At 37.5% G+C, this 26,573-nt stretch overlaps 1 protein-coding gene and 1 non-coding gene across 6 annotated transcripts in view; one reads left to right on the forward strand and one right to left on the reverse strand.

Annotated features, from left to right (window-relative positions):
• Window positions 1-26,573, forward strand: part of LOC131072213 (uncharacterized) — a 241,343-nt gene that overhangs the window by 165,567 nt on the left and 49,203 nt on the right. The window lies entirely within an intron of this gene.
• Window positions 19,975-20,046, reverse strand: TRNAG-ACC (transfer RNA glycine (anticodon ACC)). Its single transcript has one exon. It is a non-coding gene; the product is annotated as a tRNA-Gly (tRNA).

Consider the following 26,573-nt stretch of genomic DNA (forward strand, 5'->3'; position numbering starts at 1 on the left):
ATGTTCTGGTTAAGTTTGGCTAGCAGTAGAGACATCATGTCCATCATGGCATTGAATTGTCTCTCAGCCTTCTTATCAGGTGCCTCGTTCTGTTCTGTAGCCTTGTCTGCCATTGAATCCATTGAGTCTGAAGAATCTAAATCTTTCCCTCTGTTCCTCAGTACTTCTAAAAATGTATCCTCCTCCGGCACTATCAGAATTTGAAATTGCTGTCTCTTCTGTTCTCGGTTGAAGTATCTGGCGTCTCTGTCACTCATGGAGAGTTTTGAACCCATTGAAACTCACAAGCTAGCAGGAAAACCAGCTCTAATACCACTGTAATATCCCAAATAATTTTTTATTTATTTTTAACCAATAATATTATCCACAAACAGATAACCCGTTAAGGTTAGAAAGCATAAACTCAAAGCCTGTTGGAAAATGCAACACTTCCACTTTCTGATCACCAAGTGCCCAATATGGGAAGGTGAGAGCATACGGTGAATAGGGGATCGTTAGATCTCAAATCTGCTGAAAGATGAAGTGAAATACAATACTGGGCGGCAAGCCAGCCCCTTCCGCTTATCCAGCGGGAGCGCAAGAAACCTGGCAGTGAACTAGCCAAGAGAAACAGACAAAGACACAAATCACTCGACCGTGATATTTCAGCGGGAGGACTGAAATTACAAACAAACTCAACTCAACCGCTTATGTAGTGGGAGGACCATTACAATCAATCATCACTCGATCGCTTATGCAGCGGGAGGACTGAATTACAATTCAATTGAAATAGGCGGCAAGCCAGCCTCTTTTACTTTTCAGTGGGATGAGAGTTTACAAGCCAGAATTGGTTAGTAGTACTACTACTTAACCTTACAATAATCAAGATAGTGAGAGAAGAGTAATGCTGAACATCCAAATAATAAGCATGAAATTCAGCTAACATCAAAATCTGTAGGATGGAAATGCAAAACCAGCAGCCTATGGATTTACTAAAACACTCGTAACTCTCTCATTACTCACCCAATTCATCCCAAATCAGTTCTAAACCAATACTACACCAGCCACAATCAAAACAAACCCAAAGGAAGCTATCAAAACACTCATATTTATTTTACATGCATCCCAATGCACTCCCTAAACCCAACGCCTAACCAGGGAATTTCGATTTGTATTATAAAATTCCACACTCAACATAAGGTGCTAAAAACTTACAAGATGCATCGCTAGTGGTAGGAAAGATGGATGAGCCGGTATCCAGAATGATGGAATCGCCAGGCTAAGAGGTATGAGCAAAATATAGTTTCAGCAGCTCCGCGACCATTAACCAGAAAACACTCCAATCCCACACAAAACACTCGACAATCTACAACTCACTCACCAACAACACTGGAAATACAAGGACACAGCTAGGTACTATCTTGCAAGTATGAAACGAAGACTTAGCTAGGAAGCTACACTTCGAAGCTCAGATTTTTCAATTGCCAATTCGGTAGCATAACGATGCAAATTCATAAGATAGCCAAAATGGGAGCCCAAGGCTCTTATTTATAACCTCTAACACCACCAAATCCAAATGCAAATGCTCACAAATGCGCCCAAATTCCACTTTCCCATTTGCATTTCATTTACCAAGTGGACCCAAGGATGGCGCCCACACCATAAGTCAAAAATCACGCCAAGTAAGCAAAGACCACGATTTTGACTTAGCAAATATTTTAGGTGAATAAAATAATATCTCCCATTATAAAAATGGCGTCTCTTTCTAGACATAATAATTTGCCTATCACTTAGGAGACATTATGCGCAATTTCCATAGTCATTAATCAGTAGAAAAAATAATCAAATTAATTAAACATTAAACCTTAGGATAAGGAAATAATATATAATTATATCACTTATGACTCCAATATTGATTATTGCCAAAACTAGGATGAAGCTGAGCAAGGAAGACCACTGAACTGTTGCACGATCAGGACCCTGTCCACTACCAAAATAGAAATATGCCATACTACCACTTACTAAAAATAGTAACTCATGAACTACTGCTCTGAAAAGCATGATCTTCGCACCCAGTGACAGAGCATGGAGAGCTCAGTAGGACAATATCACCAAAACGGCCAACCCCTAACTTACTAAAAATAGTAAGTTCTCGCCTCATCAATGTTTGACCCTCATTCTTCATTCCACATAGCCTACGGGCCTCAGGAATAGGCCAATGGACCACTAGAAGGACATCAATGAGAAGGGGACATTACAAATTAGTGATCTTTTTGTTGTCCTAATTTTTGAATTTGCACAAATTGGGATGACCCCACATATTTTTGCTTGAAATTTGAGATTTTAAGGCTCTAGACATGTTTTCCAAGGCATTTTTCCATCACCTAGGAATCCATTGAAGAATCCAAGTCCTTCACCTCTGTTTTTGTCAATTTTCATTGTCTTAAAGTTGGGTTTTCTTCAATTTCGGGTTTCAGAGTAGTGACTGCGAGGAGATTTTATTACAAAACTGTGATTTTAAGGCTCTAGGGAACGCTTCCCAAGGTGGAAACTCTACTTTTCTTGATGGTAAATCAATCACGAGCTTATCTTCCATCTCCGTGGAAATTTTGGTTACTTTTGGCCTTCGTTTTGACTATTTTTTGTGCAATTTCGGGTTTGAGAGCAATCACTCCAAATTGGGGAACTTTTAAATGTCATTGCAAGTAAATTCATTGGAAGTTGGAGAACTTTTAGATGTCATTACAAGTAAAGTCATTGCAGGTAGGAACTTTTTGATGCAATTAGAAGTTTTAAATTTCACTTTATGTTTCTTTTTTCACTTTAACTGTTTGTAGGAACTTTTCGAGGTGAATAAAAGTGTATGAAATTACAAGTCTTTTCAACTTTTTAAGTGTCCTTCAAAACCCGAAATTGGCCTTCAAGTCATTTTTTTCAAACTTGTAAAGTAAATTTAAAAGCTCCCATTACAAGTTATTTTCAAAAAGCAACTTCTAATGAACTAAAAATAACCTGATTTGCTTCAAGTAAAGAATTACAAGACATTTTCAACTTGTAATGGGTCATGAAAAACCTGAAATGCTTGCAATGAGGAATTACAAGTTATTTGAAACTTGTAACGAGTCTCCCCAAACCCAAAATTAGTTTTGCTAGTGTTTTTGTGGATTTTTAACTTGCTCTTGCTCATATGTACCCTAATTGGAGAGATTTTTGGCATGAAGAACACTTGGTAAGGTCTGCAACTTTATTAAATCCCCCATTTTTGCTCTACCATTGCCATGTTTTTGCAGATTTGAGTTTGATTTTAATGCCCTTCCCTTGATGGTCGGATCTCCACAAGGCGGCTGCAAGTTTCTTTCATTCATAAGCAAGTTTTAAATGTTCCCTCTTTGCAAATTAAGAACACTTGTAGTCTGATCTTCAAGACCCGATTACAAGTGGATGTGTAAAAGTTTTTCCCTATACTTGCACTTGAGTCAGCCTTCCATAACCTGAAATTGGTCCAAAATGCACTCAAAAAACACGTGAAAATGAGTCTCTAGGATCCAATTACAAGTGCAAACTTGTTTTTTCCCATTACACATATGAAGTTGCATGTTCGTTCTCCATAATTGCAAGTCAATGCTCTTTTTTTTACCAAATTCACTTGTGAGCCCATTTTTGCTTTAATTTATCCCATCCCTTGTCAGTCTTGTTTGCACACACGATATATCAAACCAACAAATCAAGGCATGGGCATTGTTTTATAACAATTTCATCTTGAATAAGGTGTTATGGGTTCTTCATCAGTGAACAAAAGAAGAAGAGATACAATAGTAGTTCATGGGGCAGCCCAAGGGTCAATAATCCTCATGAAGTCATCTGGTGACAAAGTGAATCAAGCATGGGAAAAGAACACAATGAAGAAAATAATTTCCATCCTGAAGAAATGGTACTACCCCAAGCTTGTGATAAGGTTGAAGTTCGTTGGCCAAGGATACAAAGATCATTAAGGATGAAAATTCCCGTTCCGGTTCGAGATGTCTTCACTAATCCTGAATACTTCAAGTTCTAAAATCCTGAAGCAGCATGAAGATCATCACAAACAAAGGATGATGTAGTTAGAGTCGTGTCTTCGGACACAGAATAGTTTCAATTGTTTATTTGTAATTTTATTTCGACAAGTTATATGTAAAAACAAGTTTTGTAATTGCAAGTGTCACTTTTTCTTGCATTTTTGTAAAATGTATTTACGTGTTAAGTAACTACAAGTTGAGTTAATTTAGGATTGTAGTTGGAATAAGTCGTGGTGGTTGAGAGAATTTATCAAGTTAGTTGGGATCCTCCCACCTTTTTCTCAAGGCTCCTCTCCTATAAACACACGAGGGTGCTCTTTGTAATGGATATCTTTTGGCAATGCAACAAGACTTTGCCAGTTTGTATGTACACTCTAAGACTTTGAGCTTAGTTGTAAATCAGATTGCAGTCAATTAAAAGAGGCATATTGCTTTCATACATAGACACAAACACTTATTGGAACCGATTTTTCTTCTGCAAACATAAAGACTTTTTCGCCGTGGCTACTGTAGGAACAGAGTGATGAGTTTGAAGAACTTTGGAGATTCACAAAATTCAATTCAGGGGCATACACCGCACATTTCCAGATTCAAGGAGCTAAAAAACGGGTATTCTAGAACTCAAGCTTTTCTGCATTGAATTCTGTTCATCACACAGCTCTGTTTTTTTGTTTCCCATATTATCAAATTTGTACCTGTGATATTATTTTCCTACCAAAATGTGGAGGATGCAGTGCATGAATTTCAAGGAGCATTTAGAAAAAGGCTCAATGATATTCTACCTTTGGATGTGCCTAAGCTCTTTTAGTTGTTTGTGGGTAAACTTCCTCATCTAGCTGGGTAGATTGACCATTGTATTCCTGTTAATGCATAAGTTTTGCTTGTTGGACCAAGATCTTTCTTGTCCCGTCTTGAGTACGAGTTCCCCTCATTGGTGTGTGAACATAGACCATTAATGGAGTTGTTGAAGCTTGGCAGTAAAGGGACACAGAGATGATTCTATTGTTTTGTCATTAATCTGAATTCCTTGCTTAGAGTGGTTATAATCTGCTATTGGACACTGTTATAATCTGTTTACCATTCACAGTTTGGAAAAATTTTAATAGATGGAGAATCGCAGTTTTATAGATCGGAATTATAAAGCTACAATTTGTTAATGAAATCTGCGTCATTCTGATATGTGTTGTAAACTATTTGCCAAACCCACCAAGCAACTGGATTCAATCAACAAACTCAGTAATTTGGAAAAGAATTAGACTAGGTAATATTGAAAGTTTCTTCCAACCTGAGGGTCGCTAATAAATTCATTTTCAGAATTTCAAAAAGTTTGCATTATTAGAACCACAGTTATATCAAAGTTGAGAGTTTTGATTTCCAAATTGAAGTATGGTTTCAATGCTAGCAAAGACTTTAAGAGATGCTGGTATCAAACTCAGTACACAAACTAAAATAGAGGATGTTTTCATTACTTTGAAGTTTTGAATCAATTAGAAGGATATTTACTCACCTACAAATCTTCTGGAAAGGGCTCTTGCCCCAACAGTGACTTTCCTAAGTCAGCCCAGATGGTTGAGCCATTTAAACGATGATATAAGAAATATGGTTGCAATTTGTTTGAGTGAACTCATGAGGATTTTGTCACCTCAAGTTCCATATGATGATGAGATAATGAAAGAGGTTTTGCACTTGATCGTATAAAGTTTTCAAGATCTTGATGATTTCAGAAATGTTCATTACTCAAGAAAATTGCTATACTAAAAACATTTGCAAGAATGAGAATTATCAATCTTTTAATAGATTTGGAATTGCATGATTTGATCTATGACATATTTCATCATTTCTTGGTTACAACCAATAGAAGACATGAAAAAGAAGCCATTGCAGCTATGAAAACCATTACGGTCTTGTGTATAAATGAGAGTGATGTTATATTTCAGCCCCTATTATCCATGGTAATGGATGTTAAAAAAAAGAGTGGATCGTCTCTTCCTTTGTAGGTGAATTAGTCAAAGGTATGTTCAGTACTTGTGAGGGAAAATTGAAGCCTATTTTGAAGAGAGAAGAGCAGAAAATAGAAGATGAGAAACTCAATTTAGAGAACAAAGAGAATACCTTTCCTAAAGATGAAAGTGCATCAACACTTCAAAATATATCTTTTGATGTTCATGCATCGATACAAGCTGAAAATGAAAGCAATAAAGTGGTCAAACCAGCAGTTTTGATTGCCCAAGAAGTTGATACAAATTTAGAAATAGTGAATGCACTACCTAGGAATAGAAATGAGGATGTTGGTGAATCATCCTTTCACTTCAATGACACAGGAGAGTTTTGGTTTGATTTCCAAAACAAGCCTTCAACTAGGCAAAATGAAATTTCTTTTAATACTATTTATACCTCCTCTCATGATTCATGTAGTAGGAGTAATATTGGAAGTGTTGATTCTATTGAGTACAAATCTGATTTTCCCTTGCTTACATTTGATTTAGAGCAAAGTCCTAGTAGTTCTAATGTTTTAGATTCTCAGTTTCTTGTTGCAAAGATAAAGGATGAGGTACATTTGATTGTGGACAGCTCTACAGTTGAGAAGAATTCTGATTACATCATGCAGCATGACAACAGTTCATCATCCATGGGTGAACAAGATTGGGAAAGACATCTTTTGGTATCAGCTGGAAAAGAAATTCAGATTTTATCTACAATGGATGGCACACATAGGTATGTGGAAAAATAGATTAATAACATACCAAGAGATCAAAATAAGATTAACATCTCCCTTGCTGATTTACTATCAATTAAGAATAATATGGAAGAAATGAAGGCGGCTTTCTGTTGTGCGAATCGCACACCCATCCCCGTCTTGGACAGGGACCCCCCAGTTTGTGCCTTTCTGTCCTGCCCTGAAATTTGGCTAAGTCTGGAATGTCCTGATCCTGAAATTTGGCTAACTCTGAAAAACTGAGGAAACCTCCCAAAACTAGAATTTGCAATATAACTCCTGGAGGGCCAAAACCAGGCTTGCAAAACTCGGCGAGCCATTAGAAAACTCGCGAGTAATCGCGATCCCTAATGGCGCGCGAGTTAATCGCGGAAATGCTCGGCGCGATTTTTCCATATAGTTGCCGCGATTTTTTTGACAAATACTCGCCGTTAATCGCCAAAACCCGCCCGAAAATGCGGCACAAAATGCGAGAAAATTGCGACTTAAGTCGTAGGCAAAAAAAAAACCTAAGTCTTTATTCCATTTCGCGCGACTCCGGAAGGCAAAAAACGCACGCAAAAAACGCCACGCGATTTCCAGTAGGGTTTGCATTTGCACGCGCGACCAGGTTTTTACTTGTTTATTCATGATCTTTTTGTATTGTTTTATTTCGAATTCACAGTCATTTTAAATTTTAATCGAAATAACACAGTCATCATTAGATTCATTACACAGTCACAGTCATTTGAAAATGACTGTGTATTACACAGTCACAGTCATTTCAAAAGACTGTGTAATACACAATCATTAGTAATTACAGTCATTTCAAATGACTGTGTATTACACAGTCATCAGTCATTTGAAATGACTGTGTAATACACAGTCATTTCAAATTTTCAAATGACTGTGTATTACACAGTCATCATTACACAGTCACAGTCATTTCAAATTTCAATTTTCAAATGACTGTGTAATACACAGTCATTTCAAATTTTCAAATGACTGTGTATTACACAGTCATCATTACACAGTCACAGTCATTTCAAATGACTGTGTATTACACAGTCATCATTACACAGTCACAGTCATTTCAAATGACTGTGTAATACACAGTCATTTTCAAATGACTGTGTATTACACAGTCATCAGTCATTTCCAAATGACTGTGTATTACACAGTCATTTTCAAATGACTGTGTAATACACAGTCATTACAGTCATTTCAAATGAGAAATGACTGTGTATTACACAGTCATTTTCAAATGACTATGTAATACACAGTCATTACAGTCATTTCAAATGACTGATGACTGTGTAATACACAGTCATTTTCAAATGACTGATGACTGTGTAATACACGGTCATTTGAAATGACTGTGTAATACATTAATCATTAATGTACATTGTAATTAATGACTGTGTATTACACAGTCAATTGTGAAAAGACTGTGTAATACATACTCATAGTCATTTGAAATGACTGTCAACTGTGTAATGTCAATGTGTATTAAAGTATTTCATTTAAATTTAAATTTGAAGTTAAAAACTTAAAAAAATACACAACCAATTAAAAATTTTAATTTTAGATAGTCATCTATTAATAGATGACTGTAAATAAAATACAGTTATACAGTCATTGTAATTTTTGGATGTTTGTGATTTTTTTTGGGAACAATGTTATTTATCTCTAAATGTTGTCTCTCTTTTGCTAGGTTCTTTTCCACATCTGTTTGAAAGAAAATGGATTCAGCTTCTACAGTTAAAGTTGGTGGCAAAAAGAGAGACCCTTGTTGGAAACATGGGAGACCAGGTCCAAAACGAGGAGATGTTTTTTGCAACCATTGCAAAAAAATTGTAAAAGGTGGCATTAATAGGTTCAAATATCACCTTGCAAAAATTCAATGCCGAGATACCACAAGCTGTACGGAATGTACTGAAGAGGCTACGAGAGATGCAATAGCAGCGCTTGAAGCATATGATCAAAGGAAGGCAACAAAAAAGAGAACAGCAGAGGCAATGGCAGCTCCAAGGGCAGATTTGAGTTCCATAGGGTCACATACAGATGTGGGGACATCTGGTTCTTCCCTTGGGCCACGGATACGAGCAAAGGGAACTTTGGACAGCAACATGGAAAACTTCTTTATTCCACTTAACACTCCTGGTGCACAACCTGGATTGCTTGGCACTGCATCGAATAAAGAGGCTCACCAACAAGCCAAGGTGGCGTGTGCTAGATTTTTTATCTACAACGATGTTCCATTCAATGCTATTTCTAGTCCATCTTGGGACCAATTGGTCACCGCGTTGACTGTGGCAGGTAAGGGGTTCAAGTCCCCAAGCCGTTACGAGGTAAGTGGACTGTTATTGCAGGATGAGGTCCAAAACACTCATGCATTAGTGGAAGAGCAAAGGACTATTTGGGAAAAGAATGGCTGCACCATTCTTTCTGATGGATGGACAGATGGTAGGAATAGGACACTCATCATCTTTCTAGTTGCTTGAGGAGGACAGTTAGTATTTTTAAAATCAATTGATGCCTCCAATGAAGTGAAGAATGCGGAGACCTTGTGCAACATGTTGGATGAGGTGGTGATGGATGTGGGAGTGCAGAATGTCATCCAAGTTGTGACTGATAATGCAGCTGCATATGTGGCAGCCGGCAGACTTCTAATGGCTAGACATCCGACATTATTTTGGAGCCCTTATGCTACCCATTGTCTTGACTTGCTCCTTGAGGACATAGGGAAACTAAGTTGGGTAAAGAAAGTGGTTGAAGATGGAAGGAATATCACCAAATACATCTACAATCACACATGGGTCCTGAATCTTATGAGAGAGCACACTGAAGGTAAGGATCTTGTGCGGTCGGGGGTCACACGCTTTGCTACCAATTTCCTCACCTTGCAGAGCATACTTGCTACATTGCCCAACCTGAAGTGGATGTTCATGAGTGAAAGATGGTTGGGGAGTCCTTATGCTACAAAGCCTGAAGCAGAGAAGGTTGTGATTGCCATTTTTGATACTAATTTTGCCAAGATGGTGGAGGAGATCATCAATGTAAGTTTTGAAACTTTAATTGATGATTTATTATTTAATTTTCTAATATTTCAATCTACTGATTTTGTTAGATTTTTTATATCTAGGTGTCGGAACCGTTGGTGAGGGTGCTACGAATAGTGGATGGGGATCATAACTCCATGGGGTATCTATATGAGGCCATGGATAAGGCCAAAGAGGCGATTCAACACTTGTATGGGTCAAACAAGACCAAGTATGAACCCATATGGCGCGTAATTGATCGGAGATGGAACCATCAACTCCACCAACATATTCATGCTGCTGCCTACTTCTTGAATCCCAAGTTTTTTTACTCTCCAAGTTTCAGAGCAGATGCAGAGGTTAGAATTGGCCTTGACACATGCATTCGGAGATTAGTTGATGATGAGATCCTTCGAGACCTGATACTTGATGAGTTGCAGAGTTATAAGAAGGCCTTAGGGGAATTGTTTTCTTCACCTGATTGCAAACGTAGGAGAGCCACCTTACGACCAGGTAAAAAAAAACATATGTTTAATTTTTACCATTTATTTCTCTCTTTAAGATTATTGAAATCTTTACAAGTTATAAATCACATTTTGTATCCTTGCAGATTTGTGGTGGGAAGATTATGGTGCCACAACGCCTAATCTTCAAAAGCTTGCCATCCGCATATTATCACAGCCTTGTAGTGCTTCTGGTTGTGAGCGCAACTCGAGTGTTTTTGAGAACATCCACACAAAAAAGCGCAATAGGTTGACTCAACAACGCTTGAATGATCTTGTCTATGTGCGGTACAACATTCGATTACATGAGAAGAAGGTGCTAGGGCAAGATTCACATGAAGCACTTGACTTGGATGACATTGATCCATATGCAGCAGAATGGGTTGCTTCTCCTGATGATGTTGATAATGATTTGGATCCATTCCTTACTAATGAGCAGCTGAGTGAGTTGGAGAGGGCAGGAGAGGAATGGGATGCGGAAGTGGCAGCACGTGAGGAGGAGCAAGAGGTTGATCATGCAGCAGAGGCACCTGTTAGTGTTGAGGATGTTGCCACTACTTCAGCACCACCCACCCAGCGGCCACAATCTGTTTTGAGCTTTAGTCGTAGGCGCAATTTATGATTTCTTATTTTCATTGATACCAAACTTTGAACTTGATATGTAATCAGAATTTCAGAGGTTCTTGTTTTGTGGTCTATGACTCTATAACTCTATGAGTCTGTCACTATGATACGTTGATATGTATTGAACTCTTATTCATATGTTGCACTTGGTTTTTGGTTTATGCTAGGATACTTGCATTTGTTGCTATGTATTACCAAAAAAATTTGATTTATATATCATGGAAATCATAAATGTTATACAAATTTGGTGTAAATGTGTGTTTTTGAATTATATATAAAAAAAAAATGTATTTTCAAATGTTCGATAAAGTTGCCGAGTTTTTGTCGAGTTTTTCACCGAGTTTTGGCGAGTCCCGAGTTTTTAAAATTTTTTGGCCTTGCCGAGTTATTGCAAAATCCGAGTTTTTCAAGCTTGGCCGAAACCACTCTCAAACATCCTGAAAGTATATATGGAATATAACTTAAATGTTATATTCCATTAAATGATCCTCCAAGGAGATCTGGACAAACTTGCCCAAGTGCCCAAGCTCGCACTTCTTGAGAAAACGTTTAAAATCGCCCAAAATGCCCAATTTTGGACCCTGGGGCTAAAATGTGAAAAAGTTCAAAAGTTACGAAAATGCCCCAGAGGTCCGAATTTCACTTAAGTTGTCCAATTTCGGACCCCTGGGCCAAAAAGTGAAAAAGTTGACAAAACTGGCAAGAGGTCCGAAAAAGTGAAATGTTGCAAAAGTGCCTTCAGGTCCGAATTTCACTTAAACCACCAATTTCGGACCCTAGGGCCGAAATTCGAAGTTTCTTCTAAATTTGCAAAACGCGTTTATAGGTCCGAAATTCTTCTGAAAATTGCGAAATATGCCTTATGGTCCGAAAATGCCTTTGGGCACCAAAGCGTGAAAACTCCAAAATCGCAAAGGCAGAAAAGTGTGCTAACACTCCGAAACCTTCAAAATCGCGAAGGACGCCTTAAGGATCTAGAGTTTGCTATAAATTTGCGAAAGTCTCCAGTTCGCTGAAACACCTTTGCTCCGAAATTTATAAAAACGCTGAATGGTTCGAAATTTTGGGCAAATTCCAAATATGCTGAAGGGTCCGAAGTTTTTTTATTTGCAGAAGTGTTTAATGATCCGAAAATTACCCTTTAGCTGGAACAAAAACCCCAAGCGCTCCGAAATTCGCCAGAGGGTTAAAATGCCTTCAAACCTCCGAAATTTGCGAACGCGTTTAGCTCCGAAATTTATAAAAATGCCTTATGGTCCGAAGTTTTCTTTTAAATTCCAAAACGCCAGGAGGTCCGAAAATGATAAAGTTGCAAAATTCAAACAATCCAAAATTTCCCAAAAGGGGTGCTTTAGGTCCGAAAATGCTTAAAGTTTGTACGAAACCCCAAGAGCTCCGAATTTCGTCCAAAACATCAATTTCGGATCATGGGGCCGAAATTTAATATTTGGAAGAGATTGCAAAAATCCCCAAATGGTTCGAAATTTCACTTAAAACGCCAATTTCGGACCCTGGGGGGCTAAATTGGAGAATATGATGAAATTAAAAAAGGTTCCCTCCATTCTTCGAAATTCACCAGAAAAGCATGAGAGTTAGAGTTTTAAAATTTGCAGAAGCTCTTCAAACCTCTAGAATCGCGCCATAAGAAGATTTCAAAACGCCCAACACTCGAAAGGTAAAATCACGCAGAAGTAAAACGCCCAAGGATCAGATTTCACATTCGAAGAGAAAGAGAAGCATTTTCAAGATACATCTCACAAAGAGCTTCTCAAGCCAGACGTCGTAATTAAATTTAATATTTGTTAAATTAATTAATTAATTTTTCAAATTGATTTAATGAAATTGATTGGTTGATTGATCGCAAGACGTCATTGGAGAACCAAGAGAAAAAAACCTGAAATGCAAATCAAGGAAGGATCGCAATCAAGGCTAGGCGCTGAAGACTGGGAAAAGAAAAGATACAGGAGCGCAAGAGCAACCAAACATTGGGAACCGTGCCGCTGAACAAAGATGAAGTCCACCACCGGGACCACAGACCAAAGAACACTCTAAATGCTGCAAGTTTATGCATTCTCAAAAAAGCACACAGCTGGATTTAAGTCTAGAAATTCAGTTTTAAAGCTGAAATTGCTTTATTGTAAACTGTCTATGGGTCCCGTGCAAGATATTTTTGTGGATAACTATTCCCAACCACCAAGAAGATTGGATAGACTTGAATTAAAGCCAAATAGTGGCAGGTAGTTGAGATAGTTGCTGGTTGGATAACTGAGAATTAATTAGGCATGGGTTAAAGCTGTTAGCTTCTGGAAGGCAGATCAGGGCCCTTGGATGCAGTCCATCCTAGCCTTCGGTTCAAAATTGTAATATCTATAAAAGGCAGAGGCCTTTCTTTTGTAAAGGGTTGGAGATTGTTAGATAGGGAGATGGTTAGATAGTTAGATTTTAGAGTTAGAATAGGTTAGATCTTAGCAGTAGCATAGAGATGCTGCAGAAATTGTTGTAATAGGCAGTTGAAATCAATATATAAACATTGATTTGGTGTTTATTGTCTTGTTTTCATCCTGTTTGCATGGTTTCTTTCAGCATTTTAGATAGATCTTTCTATTTTGGGTGTGTAGGTATTTGATAGATTCGGGCTCATACCACTGAGGATATGTTGATTGTGTATCCTTTTGTGTGGTTAACCTAAGCCTTCGATTGTGCTTAGTTCAATTGTAGGTGTCCGTCTAAGCTGCGCCAGAATTGGGTGCTTAGCCGTGCATCTCCAGTCTGAAAATCTTCCAAGTCCCTTTGAAGATTGCACCATTCCTGCAAGGTTGTGAGCTATTCTGGCTAAGCAGGAATTGGTTATGTGGAATCCGTCTACCCGCATACCCATGTTGTTAGGTTTAGATCTCCTAAACCTTTCCTTTTGCTCTTTATTGCGTAATTCGAGAATCACAGCAGACTAGCTTGTTGCAAATCGTAAGTCCCCTTGTGTTTCCAGCAAAAACACATCAAGCCACTGAGGGATCCCGCAGTCAAGACCTGACAAAAGAAACCTTGAGGTAGTCTCCTTTGATCAAACTTAGAAAACAGCATTAGAGACTTCCTTATCTCAAGAGAGAGTAGGATAATCAGTCGGCTATTCTATTCTGCGTTGGCCGTATGGAGTTTGCAGCAATGCGATTTCATCCACGTCAACACTTTCTTGCATGTAATTCATTATAGAGATATGGCTACTAAGGTTGCAGAAGAGGCGACAAATTTATACAAGGAAACTCAGAAGAAGTTGAAGATTGCTGAAAGGACCCTACAAGAAACAAAAAATCAGTTTATTGCTACTAAACAGTTTTGGGAACTAAAGAATAAGGAAGTGGCCAAGGAGATCCAAGAGACAATTGAAGAGGTTGACAGCATACGTGAAACTTTTTGTTCAGATCAGCATTCCCCAAAGTCGAAAATTGGAAATTTGGATCAGCAAGAACAATGGTTTGAGAATATTGATAATCGTTTGTTTGAATTTGATAATGATGTGATTCATGACAATCCACTTTTTGAGTTAGATGATGGAACTCCATCCAATTCAAGCGATGAAGACAAAGTTGAGCACAATAGTATAGTGTTGAAATAGGATGGGAGTTGTGAGCTTTATTCTAGTAATGTTGTTGTTCCTTTTGATCAACAATCAAGTTTGGTTTGGTTTGATTATGGGCAGATTAATGGTGAGTTCTCACAAGTTTTAATGCAAATGGTGGTGGGAATTATACCAAATGCAATTCCTACATTGGTTGATTTCAATTTTGTGGATGTCATAGATTCCTTTGGGATGTTGGCGCACTATTTGTTTCCTAATATTGAATTTAGTTTCTTCCAACATTTCAGCTTGGGTTATGATGATCAGAACTTCTTGGAATTTTGGGAGTTGATGATCAGAACTTCTTGGAATTTTGGGAGTGGATGATACAGATTGATGACACTAGTCATTTAGTTTTAATTAGAGTGGTGCAGTGTCAACATGGTGGCTCTTTCCTAAGACTAACTTGGAATCCTGGGATCACATGGGACTCATCAGTTGTTGAAGATGAGTTTGCAGATCTACTACAGATAAACATTAGAATGTTTTTGGGGAGAACTAAGGAGGTGACAGCAGTATGTAGTGTTCCTAACAAAAGATCATGGCAGCCTCCAAGATGAGTATGGGATCCTGGTGCAAACTGCTTGAGGACAAGTAATTTTGGTTGGGAGGACTTGTAATGTCCCCTTTTGGCTTAAGTTCTAATTAAATAATTGAAAGCATGTTTAATTATTTAATAAAATATTAGTGTAATTATTTAATATTATTCCTTCCAAAAAGTACATCATAAGGATGACATTATATAATTACTTAGGTGACTCGATAGAGTAGGAAATCAAATAAGTCACCTTTAATTCAAAAAGTGAAACAAAAGAAGAAAAAAATGAAAAGGCAAGAGGAAATGGAAGGTCAAGGGACATTCAGAAAGTTATAAAAGAGCATTGAGAGAATTGATTGAACATGTTGGGTTTATTCATTTCTTGGTTGTAACCCTGCGAGGGTCTGGAGATTTGGACTTGGTCCATATCAGCCTTCTTGAGGACGAAATCCCTCTTGAGGAAGACTAGCTACGGTGGTGGAAGATCTACTCTAGCTGGTGTTTACTGAAGATATCAGACATATTTGTTGTTGGAATGTGGATTTCCAATCCTTCTATACATCCTGTAACTGTGATTGGGAATTTTTCGGTACATCCAATCTTTCTGTAAGTTCTGTGGCTACGATTGGAGAGATAATTTTTTTGTTTTTCTACTGAAGGTTGTAATGATTTATCTTATTGTTGATAATATTCAAATCACTCTTTCAGTCTGATATTATATGATTTTCAATATAATCAGTTGAATGAATTAAAATCAATTTCATGCAAATTGTTTGATTAAACTATTTTGGCAGATTTGGAAAAAACTGGAGCAAATATCCACAACGAGTATTTCAGCTATGTACACTAAGTAGGAATTCATGTAGAAGGTGAGGGTGGTTGAAACTTGCGACAGCTACTTACACAGGTTATCACTAATGACTTCACCCCAGAAGATATGAAATTGCCCTTTCCTCATGACTACAATGTATTTATACAACCAAATCTCAAATACATTGGATTGTTTCAACTGCATTATCCTATCGAGAAGTGTGATCATATCACTGACTTCCTCAATGAAATCAGACCGATACAATTTGGGCCATCTAGAGAAACAGGTTCTAGGAGTTTTGAGCCATTTTGAGTTGATATGCCTTATGCAATCTGATCTCTTCTGTTTGTAGTGATCCAAAGCACTCTTCATGGAAATATTTGCATATGCTGGACCAGCAAGAATCTTGAAGATCTTATCAAAGGTTTCTGCATCCAATCTGATAATAGTATTACCATCATCATCTTTGATTGTCTTAGATCCATTGTCAAAATGAGCAGCACAAGCAAGAACAAATTCTGGCTCCAAGGATGCCACTGGGAAAGTAGAAACCAAGTGAATGTGACTATTTAGGAACAATTGCATTGCATGCCTTGGTGATCCTTCCGCTCTTTCAAGAAAATCAGACATATCAACATGTTCGATCTTTGTGTGCTTTATCTCATCCACAGTTTAGCTCACTTGTGAGGGAGCAATTTCATTCTGATACTTATCATACTTGTATTTCATCTTCTTGTTGGAAGGAGATGCTGGCTCTTCTATCATTGAACAAGAATCTGAAACACTCCAAATGAAAACCCCAAAACTGGAAGAAAAAGTTGGCCAATTTTGAAACGCAGCTTCAAATGAGAGAGTTGAAATATGCTTTCAAAACTCCAATGAGAACTTTAAATAGGAAACTAGGAAGAAAAATACTATTCCAACTACAATGCATTTAAGATAGCTCCCTTAATAACGCTTGGATAGAGAAGGCATGACAAAGAAAAGGAATCGGGTCATGAGGAGCTCTATACAAGTATATGCAATGTTGACAAATTTTGTTCAAGACACAACAAGCTCTTGCAATCGGACCCTAAACCCCCGATTGCAAGTAAATTACTTTATTTTTTTATAAAAAGAATTCGCTTGTTTGTAAGTGGGTCCTAGAGCCCCAACTACAAGTCTCTTTTTCAAACTTTAAAGGAACAATGACCTCACTTACTGGGACTCTTGATTGCAAGTAAGTGCATTCACTTGCAATGCCTTCTAAAAGTTCCTACCACTTGCAAAGACCAACTGAAAACCCGAATTTGCACAAATAAGGGGAAAAAAAACGACATCCCAAACTAACCAAAACTTAGGCAATGACAATTAAAACACCTAGTAGCAATAAGACACAAACGAATACAAGTTTTGAATCTCGTAGAACACACCTCAAAGACGGAAACTACGAATTTTAAGCAAAAATTTGTAAGGGTTGTCAAATTTTTGAAAATTCAAAAATTAAGACAACACTACACCACTCTGCATTAACCATCACTACTTGTAGAGGCTCCTAACCTTAAACACTCTCTCTAACAAAATAAAGTAGCTAGCATCTCTAGTTTCTATGTGTTTGAGGAATTTCTACCTTGAAAAGGTCATTAAAAAAGAGTGTGGGGTATGGTGATTACAAATGAACACTTGTGTATCTTTAACTTTATCTTCTCTAGGATTCAATATGCTTCGATCTGGCTTTCGTTTGGGATCATTTGGACTTCATTTGTTATACTTACTACTTATAGTAATTCAGAGGTTGATCGAGAAGGACCCTTTCTATTTTTAGTAGAACATTTGGTCACATGGTGATTAGCAGTGTTGACTTCCATTTCAGGTGGCATAGCAAAATAATGAGTATTTAAGGAGATATTAATGTTTTAATGGCTCATATTATAATTAATTAATTAAAGGTGTCATTATAATGTTACAACTTTAACATTATAACTTGAGGGTCAACTCATCATAAAAGGGGGCCATTTATTCAATTAAATATGGGGGTCCAATATTAATTAAATGTTAAAAGATTTCCCAAGTACAAAATGAAATAACATTTTAAATGTTATTTAAAATGCTTTTTAGAGGAAATCGAACTTCATGAGAGAATATAAGACTTTGCAAGAGAAATCGAACTGATAATGTGATTGTTTTCCTTCAACTTGTTTCTGGAGAGCATTGGGATTTGGAGAGACCAAGGGTTTCTGCAGGTTTTCAAGCATTCTCAGGCATTGGAAAATGTACATTCTTTATTGATCAGCATTCTGAGGTTGTGGAATACCAGCTGAAGTTTGCATTCAAAGTTGACTTCAAACAAAGGTCAAAATTGTGCTTATCGGACAAGGGTTTCAAGGTGAATTGAAGGAGTTTTATGAGCAGATTTTGATCATTGAAATTCAAAGTATTGCCATCCACAGCAGACTGTACATCAGCAAGCACCACAGCCGTACATTTTTGTACTGTGTTTGGTTCGAATTAGTGAAGGAGGCTTCTTAATAATATCGATTTTGGATAGAGAAGAATCGGCCAGCATTGGAGTAGATAGCCGTCCCTTTTTGGGAGTTTTTTCTTTGTAATTGCACAATAAAGAAGGATCAAACTACTTCAGGGGTTGCTTTTTAGCAGAAAATTGAATCAGCAGTTGATAATCTTCTCATCCAGGTATGCATGCTCATGTAAAGGTTTCAAATTTCAATGAATAGAGAAGATATATGATTGCAGCTGTCATTTCTTATAGCAATCTTAGAATATTCAGTTTGTGAGTTTTATTAGTTTATATGCATTTGTTTTTTAATGTTAAACCCTCGCAAAAACAAAAAAAATTAGAAAACTTCAAAACCAAAACAAAAATGATACCAGTATCAGCAGTTAGAATCAGCAGGGTTCTTTACAGATCCATTCATTCAATAGAATTTAGTAATGCCTATATCTTGCTTCTGAATTGTTGTTGAGATATTGTGTGTATTTCTTCTTTTATGAGTTAAATATTACTCAACAATTTTTGAAAGCTTTGTATTATAGTAATTGTTAAGTTGGTAGTTGTAGCTTTGAATACAATTACTATGTTTGTCTTGTAACATCTTTCGTAGGTGTAGATAAAGTGAATTGGAGTGTTTTATTGTTAACTATAGTCTTTGCACTACAGGTTGCAATGAAGTGGGTCTTGTAACTTTGTTTACCATTACCCTCTTCTGATTTATCAAGTCATTTTTGTTGTTTAAACCAATCCCGATTTTATGTGTATTTGTACTAAATTTTTGTCTTTAGCTCGATGGTGTAAGCATGGTAGGCTTTTCTTTTAAGTTTGTATTGTGTGCATAGAATGTACCTTTAGTTTTGATTGCTATGTGTAAAGTAGCTTAAAAAACATCTTAATACAAATTGTAAATAACAAGAACATGCTATTTATATCAAGGATTCTATATTAGTTTTTCTTACAAGGAACATTCCTTTAATTTGAAGAGCACTTATACTATACATCTATTATGTTTTGTGTCATAGTAAAAGGTGCAAATTTAAATGCCATTATTGATTAAGTTGAAAATGGTAGATTATCTTCCCTTAGATCAAAATATAGTGCAATTTGACTAGTGCAATAAAGTCATTGTACCTATTATAAATACCAAAATTAGAGAGATAAATTGAGTTTATGGTTGAGAAGTATACTTATGACCTCGTTGAACTTCCTTAAAACAAGAGGATCACTGATTGCAGAGAGGTCCACAAAGTGAAATATAGACCTTATGGTGCAATCGGGAATTGGAAAGCTTGAATTGTGGCTAAACAATGCACTTATATCGATGAGTATATTTCAAATAAACTTTTGTGTTTGTGACAAAGATGGCTCTAACTCAAATGCAGTTTAATCCTCCAAGTCAATTTAGTTGGGAATGTTGAGACGTGGACCAGCTAGGACTTGAACCTAAGACCTTCCATACGCTGCTGGAGTGCTCTACCACTGAGCTATTGGCCCCTCTTGGACCAGTCCATCGTCGGTTTGGGTTTGGCTTATTTCCAACACCAACACCCCCCCTTAAGCCACACCTCTCGTGTGCTTGGGGCTCCTAGCTTGGACCTGTCTTTGATACCATGTTGAGACATGGACCAGCTAGGACTCGAACCTAGGACCTTCCATATGGTGCTGGAGTGCTCTACCACTGAGCTACTGGCCCCTCTTGGACCAGTCCATCGTCGGTCCGGGTGTGGCTTATTTCCAACACCAACATAGTGTTAGTGCATTAGTAGCTTCTGCAAGATAAGACTTTCCTAACTCGTTAATCTCCTCTATTCTGTTTTGGTTTACTCATCTATGCTATTAGATTATCTGATTTATGCTTTCCGAACTGAATATGTTTATCAAACTGTAGCATTGATCTTGATTATGATATTGATTCTGGATTAGATTGACGACCTGCTTAACATAGTTAAGTGTCGATCTAAATGCTATCGGGCTAGTAACCTGATAGCATATTAATGTCGATTCATTTATGAATCGGCATTAATATACTATCGAGGTATTAACCCGATAGCATATATAATGCTATTTGTTATCGGGCTTGTTTGCTTTGACACCGATTCATTATCGGGTGTGTTTATATCGATTTGTTATCATTTACATTGGCACCAATTAGTTAGCATAAACACCGAGTGAATCAGTAGACAGTCACAACCAAGTGACATCTTGGTCGGACATGTCCAAAAGACATGTCCGATCAAGGTGCCACTTGATCGTGATTGCCTTGCTATATATACATCATTCAAAAGAAAAGGGATGACATTGAAATCGATACATGCTTATCCTCCATACTTGCAGATAAGAAAGACGATAATATTATTGTCATAGTAATAATACCAAAATCTGAAATACACCATCTAGCATATAACTTGTTCATTAAATTGGAAATTGCAATAACATTTACATGGTATCAGAGCCACGTTGATCGAACTTGAGGCTATTCAATTTTGTGAATAATTTAAGAACAAGGTTATATACTACATCACATTTCTCCAATGGCCAGCGCTATCAGATTCGAAGACAAACTTGGAGGTGGCGATGATTTTTCAGCCTGGAAGTTCAGAATCCAGATGATCTTAAAAGAGAACAAAGTGGATTCATTTGTTCAAACTAAAAATGACCAACCTGAAAATGAACCTGACAAAACAGCATGGATTGAGGGAAATGAAAAGGCCATAAAAATAATAGTTGATGGGGTAAGAAACAACATAATGCCCATCATAAGGAAACATCAGACAGCCTATAAAATGTTCAAAGCACTTGAAAGCACATTTTGAGATATCAAATGCAAGTCGAACTCTGGCATTAAAACAAGAAATAAATCATATCACCATGAACAATGGGGAGACAATCAACACCTACTTTATGCGGATATCAATTCTAAGAGACGAACTAGCAACTCTGGATTACGAGATCCAAAGCAAAGAGTTAACACTCATTGCTCTAGATGGGTTGCCTAGTGGATGGAGTACATTCATTTAAGGCATCAGTGCAAGGTCCAAGTATCCTAAGTTTGAAAGATTAAGGGACGATTGTCTCCAAGAAGAATCAAGATTGAACAAGATGGGAATAAAACAAAAGAACATAGATGAAGACCTTCAAGTTCTAAATACTAATAAGACAACCAAGAAGAAGCAATTTAGGAAGAGGAAGGGTCATCAAGGCAAGAACATTTCAAAGAAAGACCTATCACATATTCAATGCTATAGGTGCAATAAGTTCGGACATTTTGTTGCAAAATGTCCAGAGAGAGCCAAACAAGCCACATTTGTCAGAGCAGGAAAATCCAAAAGAGAAGATGACTCCCAAAACTATGTCCTCTACTCAGCACTTACAAGCCATGCATCAAATAAATCTAATTCCTGGGTGATCGGCAGTGGCTCATCCAGACACATTACAGGGTTTAGAGAAGTGCTAGACTCCATGACAGAGGATAATGATGAGGAAGTAACCATCGGAGATGATTCCTCACATCCAGTTAGAGGAATTGGTTCCTGCACCATCAAACTGAAGACAGGCATATCATTGCAACTTGAAGGAGTACTATATGTCCCCGACATCAAGAGAAATCTAGTCTCCATATCAGCCCTAGAAGATAACGGATGCAGAGTAACCTTCATGGAGAACAAGGTGTTGGCTTGGCCAAGAAATTCTTCCATCAAGAAAGCTAAAGTCATTGGTCAAAGACAAGGCTATTTGTATGAGCTATGCACAGAGCCCAACCTAGCCCTAATTCATGAAGCAACAAATGCAAATGAGGTCTGGCATAGAAGACTAGGCCACCTAAATTATAGAGCTTTATCATCTATGGGAAGCCTTGTCATAGGTTTACCTAAGTTGCAGCAATATCATTCAGAGGCATGCAAGGGATGTGCCCTAGGTAAGAATATCAAGGGTGCCTTCCATAATAGTACTAGGAAGACAAACAAAGTTTTAGAGTTAGTCCATTCCGATGTATGTGGACCAATGTCCGTTCCCTCTCTAGGAAGATGTTTGTATTATGTAATATTTGTTGATGACTACTCTAGGAAAACATGGATCTACTTTCTGAAGTGTAAAGAATCAGAAGAGATCCTTAGTAGGTTTAAAGAGTTTAAATCACTGACGGAGAACTACTCAGGAAATAAAATTAAAATCCTAAGGACTGATAATGGGGGGGAATACACATCAGAACTATTTAAAGATTTTTGTAAAAACTCAGGGATTAAGAGGGAGCTAACAATATCTTATAATCCTCAACAAAATGGGGTATCTAAGAGGAAAAATAGGACAATTGTAGAAGCTGCCAAAGCCATGATTCTTGATCAGAATCTAAATATCAATCTTTGGGCAGAAGCAACTAACACTGCTGTGTATATACAAAATAGATGTCCTCACTCACATCTTGAAGATAAAACTCCTGAAGAAGTATTTACCAAACTAAAGCCAGATATCAGCCACCTTAGGATATTTGGGTGTCATGTCTATATACATGTACCTAAAGAGAAAAGACTAAGACTAGAACCTTTTGGAAAAAGAGGAATACTTGTAGGATATAGTGAAACATCCAAGGCCTATAGAATATATATACATGGTCAGAGAAATATTGAACTTAGTAGGGATGTAATCTTTGAAGAAGATTTAGCCTTCAAAAGAGCCCTAAGTACAATAGAGCCTGAAATCTATATCCCTACTCCTAACATAGAAGAAGATCCTACTCCTGAGCTTCAGAGGGAGAATCTTGAGGAAACTATAGGTGAAACTCCAATCCTACCTAGAGAAAACCTCAAGAAAAGACCTCTATGGGCCACCAAGACTGTAGCAGAAGCTCAGAAGTTTGCTGCTCCTTCAGGAACCTTCAGGGAAAGCAAAAGACCTAATAAATACACTAGCTATGTTGCTCTTATGAATGATCTCTCTAAAGCTGAACCAAACAATGTATCAGATGCACTTAAACATTAAGTATGGAAGGATGCCATGTCTGAAGAGTATCAGTCCATTATGAAGAATGATGTTTGGGAGATCGTTCCTAGGCCTACTAAGAAATTAATATGGCAAAATTCTGAAAATATTATACTAAACCAGGGAAAGTTTACCTTGGACACCTTGAAGAGATTCGGAATGCATAACTACAGACCTATGACCTCTCCCATGGAAACAAATTTACATTAACTTAAAGAAGCATCAGTAGAGTCACAATCCACTGACCCTACTCTCTACAGACAGATGATTGGGTCTCTGATGTATCTGGTGAATACAAGGCCAGATATCTGTTATGCAGTCAATGCCTTAAGTCAGTTTATGTGTGAGCCTAAGGAAATCCACTTGATTGTAGTGAAACACATTATGAGATACTTACAAGGCACTCTAAACCTTGGTCTCAAATATGAGAAAGTCGATCTAGACCTACACGGATTTACAGACCCAGATTGGGCTGAGAGTGTGACTGACAGGAAAAGCACTTCAGGGTGTTGCTTCAGTTTAGGATCAGCTATTATTTCTTGGATCAGCAGAAAACAATCTTCTGTAGCACAGAGTTCCACCGAGGTCGAGTATATTGCAGCTTCCATGGCTGCTCGAGAGGCAGTATGGCTTAGGAAGTTGCTTGTGGGACTATTTGGTGAACCCATGAAACCCACTGTCATCCACTATGACAACCAGAGCTGCATAAAGCTTTCTATAAATCTAGTATTTCATGACAGATCTAAGCATATTGAGATTCCATATCATTATGTACGAGACATGGTAGACAAAAATGTGATCAAATTGGAATATGTTAGTACAGGAGATCAGATTGCAGATATTCTGACCAAACCACTTTCCAGAATGAAGGTTGATCACTTCAGAAAAGGTTTAGGTATGATAGAAAGGTAATCTGCTTTGTAAATAAGATGTTTAATGTGTAAACTTCTTTTGTCATGTTGAGACATTTTGGGTTTCACCCCCTGTGTTCATATCTAAGAGGTGACGATCTCTCAGATTATGAACACTTGTATTTAGACATCATAAGGTGAAGATCTTATGATTCTCTAAACCAGTTATCATGTTGGATCTCTAGTATGTCATGGATGTGCCATGATGGTGTTGTGATAAAACATTTGTATAAAATGTTTGTGCACATATCACAACTAGGATAAGATGAGAATCTAACCATCCTCATATGCTTATCCTTAGTATTGCGTGTTTAGGCAATACTGATATCACATGTTTAGGTGATATCTTGTCCTAATGAAAAGATGAATCTTTTATATCACATGGTTAGGTGATACTCTATGAGTGATGTTTTATATTTGTATATTATGTCCTGATGATACTTCATTTCATATGTATAGATGATATATATTCTTGAAGACTGACATTATGGAAAAAGAAATGTGATGCAGGTTACTTTATCTATCTTCCAAAGCTAAGAGGGAGTGTTAATACATTAGTAGCTTCTGCAAGATAAGACTTTCCTAACTCGTTAATCTCCTCTATTCTGTTTTGGTTTACTCATCTATGCTATTAGATTATTGTGATATCCCGCTATTTTTTTTTTTGATTTTTAGACCAATAACAATTCATCCACAACAAATAACCTGTTAAGGTTAGAGGAATAAACCAAACAATTGAAAGGGAACCCTTCCACCTTTTGTTCATTGAGAGCCCAGACTGGGAGGGTGAGAGCATACGGTGTTCCGAGGATTGTTAGCAATAATAATCAAACTGAAAATTACAATGCACGGGTGGCAAGCCAGCCCCTTCTGCTTATCCAGCAGGATAGAAACCAAAGCTCTTGGCGGTAAACCGACCAAGGGAAAATTACAATAAACTGAAGTTCAATCACTCAACTGCGTATTTCAGCGGGAGGACATTACATTAAACTATCACTCTACCGCATATTTCAGCGGGAGGACCATTGTATTGAACTTATCACTCGACCACTTATTCAGCGGGAGGACAGAATACAAAAACTGAATTACAAAACTTAGAAGGCGGCAAGCCAGCCTCTTCCACTTATGCAGTGGGCATTACAAATGAAAACAGAAAGAAGGGATGATCAGTACTACTGAAACAACCTTACAATATTGAGATGAGATGAGGAGAATAATTGCAGATTTCTATAGCAAGACTGTAATTTTCTGTTACACTGATCTGCAAGCTGAAAGTACAGTTTCAGCAGCCCATGGAAACATCAAAACACTCATAACTCACTCAATTTTTACCCGAATTGATTCAAATCAATCCCAATCCCACCGTACATCAAATGCAATGACAACCAATCAAAGCCACATCCCAAACAAACCCATTTTTATTTTGCATGCATCCCAATGCAAAACAAAAAACCCACGTCTAGCCTAGGAATTTCGATTTTATCTATTAAATTCATTGCTTAGTTTAAAATGCTAAAAACTCACACATTGTATCGCCATGGCATGGAAGGAAGGATGAGCCGGTACCCAGATGGATGGAGTCGCCTGGTTAAGAGATATGAGCAAATTTCACTTTCAGCAGTCCCGCGACTAGCAACCAGAAACAATCAAATCCAACATCAATCACTCCATAATCTGCAACTCTTCAACCAATCTGCAATGGGAACACAAGGGCACAGCTAGGTACTATATTGCAAGTACGAAACTGAGACTCAGCTAGGAAGCCAACTTCGAAGCTCAGATTTTCAGTAGCCAAACCGGCAGCATAACGATGCAATTTTCAAAGATGGTGCAAATGGGAGCCCAAGTCTCATATTTATAACTTCACTCTTCAAATTCAAATGCCATTCCTCCAAATTCCACGCCTTGCATTTGAATTTCATTCTACTACATGTGGACCCAAGTGTAGTGCCACTTTCTCCTAAGTCAAAACTCACGCCCAAAAAGGGGGAGGACCCACGTTAAACACTTAGGCAAATAATGGAGATGCAATGTGAAATAATAATCTTCTAAAATATTTCTACATCCCATAGTACACCTGAATTTCGCCAAAACTTAGGATAAAATAGGCATTAATCCCAAATTTAATAAACCAGTAGCCAATAAACAGATTAATTAAATATTAACCTTAGGATAAAGAAATAATATTTAACTATGTCGCAAATGACTCCCGTACTGATTATTATCACAACCAGGATGAAACTAAGCCCGGACGACCACAGAACTGCTGCAGAATCAGAACCCTCTCTACTGCCAAAAATAGAATTGTGCCACACAGTCACTTACTAAAAAT

Source organism: Cryptomeria japonica, chromosome 6, assembly GCF_030272615.1.
Source record: "Cryptomeria japonica chromosome 6, Sugi_1.0, whole genome shotgun sequence".
Classification (NCBI taxonomy): Eukaryota; Viridiplantae; Streptophyta; class Pinopsida; order Cupressales; family Cupressaceae; genus Cryptomeria; species Cryptomeria japonica.